This window comes from Portunus trituberculatus, chromosome 37 (assembly GCF_017591435.1).
Source record: "Portunus trituberculatus isolate SZX2019 chromosome 37, ASM1759143v1, whole genome shotgun sequence".
Classification (NCBI taxonomy): domain Eukaryota; kingdom Metazoa; phylum Arthropoda; class Malacostraca; order Decapoda; family Portunidae; genus Portunus; species Portunus trituberculatus.
Window position 1 is genome coordinate 10,318,545 of NC_059291.1, and position 11,126 is coordinate 10,329,670.

General features: G+C 40.5%; 1 long non-coding RNA gene across 1 annotated transcript; it reads left to right on the top strand.

Annotated features, from left to right (window-relative positions):
- The first annotated feature begins 7,357 nt into the window (after positions 1–7,357).
- Positions 7,358–8,872, top strand: LOC123514050. Its single transcript, XR_006677505.1, has 3 exons — positions 7,358–7,577; positions 7,709–7,988; positions 8,373–8,872. It is a non-coding gene; the product is annotated as an uncharacterized LOC123514050 (long non-coding RNA).
- The last annotated feature ends 2,254 nt before the right edge of the window (positions 8,873–11,126 follow it).

Genomic DNA, 11,126 nt, shown 5'->3' on the forward strand with positions numbered 1-11,126 from the left:
ATAATATTTGTTCTGATTTATTATTTTATATGTTATTCACACACACAGTGACTTATCTATCACTGTTACTAGTTACAAGTTGCAACTAGCTGCAAGCAACACTAGTTCATTACCATAATGATCAAAAATTGTCTGATATAGTTCCCTTTTGGTAAATGTATTGCATGTTAGTTACATATAGTGTCTCCCTGTGAGGTACCAGTTCCTATCGACACTACCTCATAGAAAAATACTATTATTAATTAAAAATTTTGTCTGCTCCACATATATAACACAATTTAAACTTAATAAACTAAGTCAATAAACCATGCATTTATTGTTACCCTTCCAGACGCTGCATTGTGGGTAAGGGGTACGTGATCAATACTGAAGGACTTCGAGGGGTACACAAGATTAAAAAGGTTGAGAACCCTGCTCTAATACAAGAGTTAACCAATACTCTAAATCCTTCACACCTTTCTCTAGTAAACTCCTGAACTCCCTGCCTCCTTCTGTATTTCCATCTTCCTACCACTGGACATCTTTTAAGAGGAAGGTGTCAACACATTTGTCCCTGTCCTTTGGCTAATTCTGTACCAATCTTTTAGTGAACTTGCAATTCAAGTGGGCCTTTTTTGAAACTTTTGTTGCCCTTGGCTGGTTTCTCTCTTGCATAAAAAAAGATTGTGTGACTTTGCTTGGCTGGGTTTTTTATATGCCTTGGTGTACCACAAATGTGATTACAAGTGAGCAGTTTTGACAGTTTCAGATTGATAAGATGATATGAAGGTAAATGATTGCTAAACATGAACTTTTGTTGACTCCTTTCTTTTGTTGTAGGCTTTGGAGGTCCAGTGGCACACTGCACACTGCACACTGCTTGCATAAACGTGTGTGCAGAGTGCGAGACTGAGAGTGGCAAGGATGGAGGATGCTTGAAGACAGAGAGGGGCAAGGATGGAGGATGCTGCAACATTCACAGCATCATTGGTTCATGCTTTCTTGTTTTGTGGAAAGTAGTGCACACAGTTTTGACTGAAGGATTGTATGTCATCACTCATATTGATAGATTGTGACATTGTGTTGACCTTTGTGCATCAAATCACTTCATTACATGTCAGTGTATATTTAGCTACAAGGAGTAACGGTTTGTGAGATTTGCAATGTGTAAAAAAGTGACTTGTAAGAAATCTTGCATTATGAAGATTTGTTTAAAGGTGTTTGTTTATCAGAATGATCTAGTTGTGTCAGTCTAAACAGTCCAGACTGTACAGACATGAACCATTGGCCATTGCTCTTCCTGCACAAGGAATTTCAGTCATCACTGTAAGGTGTGTGTGTGTGTGTGTGTGTGTGTGCAGCTTTGTGGACAAGTGTGCCAGTCATTCCTTGATGTCAGTGTCTTTCATTTAGGGAAGAAATTTTGTGTGTAATTAGGTTTATATACATCTTTGAGTGAGAATGTTTAGACCGATTAAATAGTAAATTTGTGAACTTTGTAGAGCTTTGCCGTTACTGTTCTGTGCAAGATTTCGGGGCCGCATTCTGCAAACTGTCATAGCTAATGGTGTGATGGTAGGAGACAAAATGGGTGCATTTTAGACAAGTCCTTCTGTGACAGGCTCTAACCTTGTGACTCGCCATAAGTGCCAAGACAGGGTTCAACATGGTGAGAGCTTGGCTGTATATACCATAGCATGATCCCTGACAGTTTTTGATATTAATTAATGATAAATATCTGTAGTGATGACTAAATAGTGTCTTTTGTTGATGCAGTAATTTACCATTAGAGACAGCTGCCAAGACGGGCACCATCAGTTGTCCAAAAACTCAAACAAACCTCGCCTTGCGTGGCCTGCATGTGTCATGTGTCTGGCTGTCGAGTGTAATCTTCTGTTTGTCATGTCATGTTTCTTGTTAAGATACACAGTCTAACTATTCCCAAAGTAACTAGTAATATAATGTCAATATAATTTAAATTGTAAAAATTAAGTCAAGGAGCTATTTCTTTGTATACATATTTAAAATTGACAAGTAATGAGCCCAAAGACCAACAGTGGAGTGAAAGTCAGGCATTCAGTGAGACCTGAGGCTGACTGTGTAGAATGTGGCCCCAGAATGACGGTCTGTATTTTGTGTATTTATGGTGACAATGTAGTGTTGCAAAGGACAACATGCTGTTTGAGAGCAGTGCCATAGTGAATTGCTTAAGAAATAATTTTAGAGTTGAAAGTTCCTCCTAGACTTTTACAATGAAAATGGTCTCAAAATACTATTAGAACTTGTAGTTACTAGCAATGAAAATGTCTCAAAATACTACTCTTATGTTCATTGGTTTTGTTATATTAGACAAATGTATGGATGGCAATGATAGGTGGAATGAGATAGACCTGTTCATACAAGGACTGCTGCCATGCATGTGCAAGACTCATGTAATGATAGGTGGAATGAGGTAGGCCTGTTCATACAGGGACTGCTGCCATGTTTGTGCAGGCCTCATGGCTTGCAACTCTCATTTTGCTCTCTGTAATACTTTTGAAATCAATCTCAGAGTAATGTAAAACTGGAAAAAATTGTCCTGAGTTGAAATTATCAAAAATTATTCTAAGTTGAAAATGCAAAAATTTTACAAATTCTGCCAGTTCATTATAAAAGTTACTAAATTGTAAAAAAATATTCCAAGTTGAAACTACTAAAATGATTCTTGTTAAATTGTAAAAATGTTATGGTGTACAAATTCTAATATTGCATTGTATTCCGAAAATTATTCTAAGTCTAAAATTGTATTTCTGCTATTCTGCTGTAAAAGTTGTAAAATTTTCTAGTTATTCTAAGTTGAAATTCTAGTTTTCAGAGATTAAAAATATTGTAAAAATTTTCTAAGTTGAAAATTTTGGTAGATTTTTCAATTTTACAAATTCTGTAAAAGTTATTGAGTTGAAAATTTTGGTAGATTTTTCAGAGTTGTGTAAAATGTGTTGTGGAGTGAATAAAAGTGAAGGAAGGGAGACTCTTCATTGTATTGTTAACCCAAATACACATCTGCTATTTCTCCGGAGACTCTTCGGAGTATTTATGACTTAGTACAGTTTTTGGGGCAGTTTTTGGGGCAGTCCTCAGCATTTTTTTGCCATTTTTGCTGCTTTTCAGCTGTTTTGCAGCTTTATTCCACTACTTACGAGGAGCCTTTAGGTAGGCAGTACAATTTTTGGGGCAGTCCTCAGCATTTTTTTGCCATTTTTGCTGCTTTTCAGCTGTTTTGCAGCTTTATTCCACTACTTACGAGGAGCCTTTATTAGGTAGGCATTTTTCTGCCGTTTTACCCGAGAGCTTGGCCAAGTGAGTGAGCTTCCTCAGGATTGTTGAGTTTGTAGATGATTTACTGCTTCAATTTAGGATGATTATTCAGTTTTCACTTGAAAAGCTGGTGGTGTTTATATATGTGGGGGGCTTGATAGGGTTAGGTTAGGTCTAGACTATTTGAGGTGTAGTGAGGTTAGATTAAACTGCAGAGTAGCTGAGGTTAGGTTACGTGTTTCAGAAGTATTCCTGAATGAACAAAGGAATTAACAAAAGCATCAATATCATTTCTTCCTCCTGATTTATTATGAAGTAACACCAGTCATGTGGGAACATCACAGAACATCGAAGGAATAATAACATTACACATGTCCGTACATTCACATCAGATGGAATTAACAATAACATAAGAGTGATTCGCAACATGTATTGGTTAGGTCAGATTACATGAAGCAAGGCAGCGCGTCCTCCCTTCCTGGATGGCACCGCGTGTTGCCAGTTGTCAGGGCAGGTTCCCAATTCCTCTGTGGAAGGTGGAGCGAGGCAGTGTGTCCTGCAGTGCAAGAAGAGCCAGTTTCCTGTCGCAGCCCGCAGGTTGGGAGGTTGTCAGGATATGCTGGTTTGGTTCTCCCTTCAGTAGTGGCAGGACCTGTAACAAATAGCATTTTACCTTCAAAATTTAATCATGAACAACCTTGTCCTCAATTGTAGGACAGGTGTGACTATGATCATCAGAGTGACTGGCCTCAAATTAAATGCAAGTGAATATAATATTACTGAAAGACTTGAGCCGTGACGCTTCAACACTAACACTCTGCTTCAACTTTACACTTAATGGTACACCGGTTCATACCACATACGAAACTGGAGCTGAAACCCAACAACTCGCTCACACATCGCAATATCCCACTAACTTAATAACCCCACCTGGTGTCACCTAGCCTGGTGGACCCAGTTCCAACAACCTGGATTAAAGTCACTGCCGAGGTGAATTTGACCCGCCTTAAGTTAAGCCCCTACTCTACACCTATCTCGGGCCACGTTTGGCACAAGGTTTTCTTTTCTCCACCTCCGTGGTGAACACAATCCATATGCGAGCCTATTTCTGCCATTTCAAATGGCATACAATCAGTTTTACATTAACACTTAAGAATGCACAAATTTCTTTAAGATACCTGGTGAGAGAACGGATTCCGGTCTGGGCAAGACCAGAATGTAAATGTGGCTGGTATGTTAGGCAGCTGGGTAATCACAGACCGATATTCAGGCTCCCTCCATCTCGAGTAGGAATGAAGCTGCCACGTAGCGGAGATACATGCACTGAAGTCATGCGCTTGTAATTACCGAATCCAATAGAGGTTGAACACGCTTCGGGCAGCATTATCTACTGTTCAGATCGTTACACACACACACACACACACACACACACACACACACACACACACTAACAACCACCGGAACTTGATATACAAGCTAAATCTGAACACGAGACACTAAGACCGAAATGGAAGAAACCCACGGAAAACCCTACACGTAGCTCACACCAAAGTTCGTGACAGAGCTTGGCCTACTCTGCGCCACTACTCAGCGAGGAGAGGCCGAGACACGCTAAGGGACACCCAAGAGCCACCAAAAGCACCTTGTAGCCTTGCTATTAATGCACATCCAAGCCCTCAACAATCATGTTACGAGGCGCTTTCCATTAATAGAACACTAACGCACTGTTTCATTACGGAATTCCAACTTCCAATGCGGATGAACTTTTATGAAATAGAAAAGAGATGTTGGAGACATACACTATAAACAAGACTTCCCACGAAATGTCAGGCAACACTTCCTTTCTCTAAAACACAGCAGGGAACTTCCAAACATTCCTGTTCATGAGAAACAGGCAAAGGTACACACACACACACACACACACACACACAGTAGCTCAGTGGTTAGAGCGCTGGCTTCAGCCAGAGGACCGGGGTTCGAACCCGGCCGGGTGGAGATATTTGACATTCCCCTGTTCACCTAGCAGAAACAGTAAATCGAGGAGTTGTGACCTTGTTGTCCCGGTGTGTGGTGTGTGCCTGGTCTCAATCCGAACATCGGAGCTCTGAGCTCGTTCCGTACGTCTGGCTGTCTCTTGCACACACACACACACACACACACACACACACACACACGCCCGGTAGCTCAGTGGTTAGAGCGCTGGCTTCACAAGCCAGATGACCGGGTTTCGATTCCCCGGCCGGGTGGAGATATTTGGGTGTGTCTCCTTTCACGTGTAGCCCCTGTTCACCTAACAGTGAGCAGGTACGGGATGTAAATCGAGGAGTTGTGACCTTGTTGTCCCGGTGTGTGGTGTGTGCCTGGTCTCTAATCTATCTCAAGATCGGAAATAATGAGCTCTGAGCTCGTTCCGTAGGGTAACGTCTGAGACTGCAGCAGATCAAACAGTGAATTACACACACACACACACACACACACTGTACAGTGTCTAACATGCCTTCCCGACACATAACAATGCCACGCGAGTAAATGACACCAGGCTAGCACACAAAACCTATCAAACTGGTGACGAGGCAGTGCACCAGCCAGACACACTTCTTGGCGCACACACGTCTACAGAAGAAATCGTTCGCGTGTGCCTCACTACTTTCGGCTTCACCTCCTCCTACTCCCCCATCCTCCTCCCTCCCTTGTTTGCAGTAAAGACACTTATTAACCAGTCTCGGTGAGCATCGTTCTATATAAGCATTGTTACCTTAAATGTAAGCCGGTGGTAGCCCACGCCACGTAGGTCTCAAACCTCCTCACTCACGACACATTCCTTTACGTATAACTTTATGTCTAGCCATTTATCTATCTGTCTGTCTATCTATCTATCTGCCTATCTACCTTCATACACACACACACACACACACACACACACACACATATACATACATACATACATACATATATATATATATATATATATATATATATATATATATATATATATATATATATATATATATATATATATATATGATTTATTTTTATTATTATCATTACCATTATTACTATTATTATTATTATTATTATTATTATTATTATTATTATTATTATCATCATCATTATTATTATCAATACCACCATTATTATCATTATTATTATTGTCATAGTTATTATTATCGTTATCATTATCATTGGTAACATTATTACCATTACTATTATTGATATTATTATCATTACAATAATAACAATAATGATAATAATAATAATAATAATAATAATAATAATAATAATAATAATAATAATATCATTATTATAATTCTTCTTATTATTATTATTAATGCCATTATTATTATTATTATTATTATTATTATCATCATTATTATTATTAATACCATCATTATTATCATTATTATTATTGTCATAGTTATTATTATTGTTATCATTATCATTGGTAACATTATTACCATTACTATTATTGATATTATTATTATTATCATTACAATAATAACAATAATGATAATAATAATAATAACAATAATAATAATAATAATAATAATAATAATAATAATAATAATAATAATAATAATAATAATAATTATTATTATTATTATTATTATTATTATTATTATTGTGAGGACATGTCGCATTACTGAAATGTCAAGACACATAATCCTTTAACCAGCCAAACCAACGTATCCACATTTTGCTGCTCTAATTATGAAGCACGTAGGCCTACAGGTATGACGCCTAATTACTATTGCCAATGCTCATGGCACTGAAATGAGAAAGTGGCAGTTTGAACAGCTTGTTTCAGCGAGGCGGTGATGCCACCTGCCACCTACGTCCTGCCACCTGTGTTAATGAACACAGACACACACCTAATTATTTCTCAAACAGTTTCATGATGTACAGTCGCTCAAAAAACTACGGACGTATTCGATCAGGTTTTCTGGGGAGGGTTGGTATGCCTGTATGTGGCTGGTTTGGAAGAATCGAATCGGCGGACTGTTGTTTCGAAACGTCGGGAGTGAGACCTGAACAGAATCATTGTCGGGTAGAATAGTATTAAGCGTCTCTCAGTTAACATGGAAACCTCACAGGAAACATGAAGAAATATCGTAGCACTGCATGAAGCAGGCCACAAGGTTTGCTATATCGCAAAAGAGCTTAATATCCACCGCAACACCTTAACGTGGTGGTTAAGGCGGGAAAGCGACAGTGGTGCCACGAATGATTTGGCACCGACTGGTCGGCCACGCTGCACTAATCCCGATGAGGTCAAGATGAGTTTTGCAAGCGACAATTATCCTGTTAGTGGATTGTTATTTTATAATGGCACAATGCTCAACAATCCTGGTGTTCATGCTATGTTAATGGTGCTAAATACGTAGTAGTATTCACTAACTTTAACCATCGTGTTTTTGTTCTTTGTTTATAATAGGCCATGGCAATACAATCAGCCGTGCTCCAACAACTACTGCCTGCATACAAGCTACCCTACGACTACGGTGCAGCACTCAAACGATCCGCTGTAGGATTCGCAAACCAGCCAGTAAGCCTGAACTGTCTGAGCAAAACATGGAACAAAGGATGGCATATGCACTGGAGTATTCTGACAAGCCTGCTGGGTTCTGGGAGCGTGTCGTCTTTTGCGATGAAAAGACATTCTGTTCGGATGGGATTTCGAAACCACTATGTTTGGAGGCCACTGAACACAGCAGGTTGGTTCTCTCTCTCTCTCTCTCTCTCCACGTTTGTTCATCAAAACATGTCAGATAATTTCTTGCTCAAAACTTTCGTTTTTATGCAGGTTGTTCACTGTAAAGGGAAAAATTACGGTCAGTAAGATAAGTAACTAAAGATACAGTGAACAGAGCGGCAATATTTTGTCGTAGCTATAACCACGTATTCTCACTATAACTTCTGCCATACACAGTTTAGATATGGTTTTGATGTCCTGGTATTATCCAGTTATTATCATGGTAAAGTTTGAAGGCATAATTAGTCTTCGCATACCAATAAATACACTGTAGACAAGTCATTTATAAAAGATAATTATATAAAGAACAGAAAATCCATAGTTGACTTGTGATGGTGTGTTTCAGATACGAGGCAGAGCATGTAGTGGAAACAAGACGCAGCGGGCATGTCACTGCTGGACTGTTCGGATGGAAACTCAAACATATACCAACCTTTCTTTATTGTCCCACATGTCAAAAGCATGCCCAACACCAAAAAAAATATGTAACAGCAGAGCAGGGAAACTAAAACATATACCAACCTTTATTATTGTGGAGTTAGAACACTTCAAGAAACAGAACACACTAACCTTTATTATTGTGGAGGTAGAACACTTCAAGAAACAGAACACACTAAATAAGTGATGGAGGTTCTTCTAGTGTGCCCATCACCTTGGGGGAATACCATCAGAGGGAGAAATGAAGTTGAGCAGGTTAGTTGTTTCTACCCCCTTTCCAATAAAAAAAAAAATAATAATGGATTGCATAAAAACTAATGTAAAATCTTTAAAAGTTTTGTTTCTTCCAATTTTCTTTTTCCCTGGTTCTGTTTTAACATTTCAATAGAAAAAAAAATTGTAACCTTACATATATGAGGAGTATGGTACTGATGAGCTGGGTTCTGTAGGGTAACGTCTCTGTCTCGTCAGAGACTGCAGCAGATCAAACGGTTAAACACACACACACACACACACACACACACATGCACACCACGTAGTGTAGTGGTTAGTGATGGGCGAACCGAGTACTTTCTGCAAACCGAGTATTTCGGTATTGATTACACTGTGAAACCGAGTAAACCGAGTACGAAATGATTACTTATCACTAACCTAACTTAACGTAAGGGAGAGAATTGTGTAAGAAAACTAATTTGGTGTAGTTAGACTGAGGTTTTTAACTTCTGTACAAGGTAGGCCGTATATCATGAGACCATGTTTCACTTGACTGTCAATGTTATTATAATATGAGAATGTGAATTATGTGCATGCACTTTATAGTTGACATTAGCAGATAATTTCTTTCTTGATATAACTAAAATAGAGAAAAATAATAGTATAATGGATATAGAATGCCAGCTTATCATAGCGGGGCTGAGCGTCACGTGTCTCCACCCTCCCTGCCTCTACCTCCTTACTCCTCTCTTCTTCCTATAACTCCTTACCCCTCCTCCATCCACTTCCCTCTCATTACTTTCTCTCCTTCCCTCTCCTCTCCCTCTCTCTTTCACTCCCCCCTTCCCTCCATCTCCCTTTCCTAAGGCCATGTCATATTACTTGACCCTGTTTTATTCCACTTCGACCAATAGAGTTGACTCCTTTTCGCTCCTTCACTTTCCTTCCAATCTCCCCATTGATGAGAGAGAGAGAGAGAGAGAGAGAGAGAGAGAGAGAGAGAGAGAGAGAGAGAGAGAGAGAGAGATCAGTCCGTCACCCCCACTCTCCATCTCTCTCTCTCTCTCTCTCTCTCTCTCGTGTGTTTTTTGTTTTATTGTGGGTAACGTCTCTACCCGTCTTTATTTATTAGGCATCACAAGGTGTGAAGGCAGCTGCCCCCGCCTTGCCGCAGCCTGCTGTGACGTAGTACAACCTGTGTGTGTGTGTCAGGGAGACGGCTGGCTGATATGATGCTAACGCTGCCAACGGAAACTGCGAAACTGGCTAACTGCTAGTGGTGGGCAAGAACCGGTACCAGTACCGGTAATACCGGTACCAGCCTTAACGGTAGTGTACCGGTAAAATTTTCCGTACCAGTAAATAGCCGAAACGGTACTGAGCAAATTGTATACAGCGTGGAGGTGGCTCAAGGCGAGTGGTGATGGGTAAGACGGTAACATTGAGTCATTCTCACTCTCGGTACCGCTTCACACTGGTACCGACTGGTTGCCGTGGCACGTCGGCGCGGTCTCGGTAGCTCGGCGAGACGCGTCTGTACTGGTACGACTGAATATGCCGGCATCATTTCCGGTACCGCTTGACGCTTGTACCGTCATAGCAGATCAAACACACACACACACACGTATCTGGAAGCTTTACCAAATCTCTCCACTCATTACTCCGACTTTCTCATCTGTCTGTTGTGAAGAGCTAAGAGGAATGTTGAATTAGGATTATGAGAGAGAGAGAGAGAGAGAGAGAGAGAGAGAGAGAGAGAGAGAGAGAGAGAGAGAGAGAGAGAGAGAGAGAGAGAGAGAGAGACAGACAGACAGACAGACAGACAGACAGACAGACAGACAGACAGACAGACAGAGACAGACAGACAGACAGACAAGTGGAGATAGAATAGGTGAAAACAGAGAGATGTGAGAGAGAGAGAGTAAGAGAGAAGACAGACAGAGAGAGAGACAGAGAGAGATTGGGGTTAACAGTACAAAGCTATTTAGGTGTGCGACAGCCGTAACCCCTTCAGTACCAGACAGTTTCCTATGCATTCTGCTAGGTGATTTTATACAGCTTCAGAAACTTATGTGGGGATTAAAATAGTGAAGACTCCAGCCATTAATCTTCTGACCTCCATAGACCCTTCCTAATGTCAGACAGACAGACAAAGACAGACAGACAGACAGTTCGAGGACAGACAGTCTCGACAGAGACAGACACAGACAGACAGACAGACAGTGAGACACACACACAGTCTGTCTAGTCCTATCCGAAGATCTGTCTATGTGCTCTGAGCTTGTTCCGTAATGGGAAGGCTGGCTGGGTGACTACCGGGCGACCATAGTGAATCACACACACACACACACACACACACACACACACACACACACACACACACACACACAGCACATTTAGTGTGCACAACACACAGTACACACGACGCGTTTCACGCTTCACTGCTAGG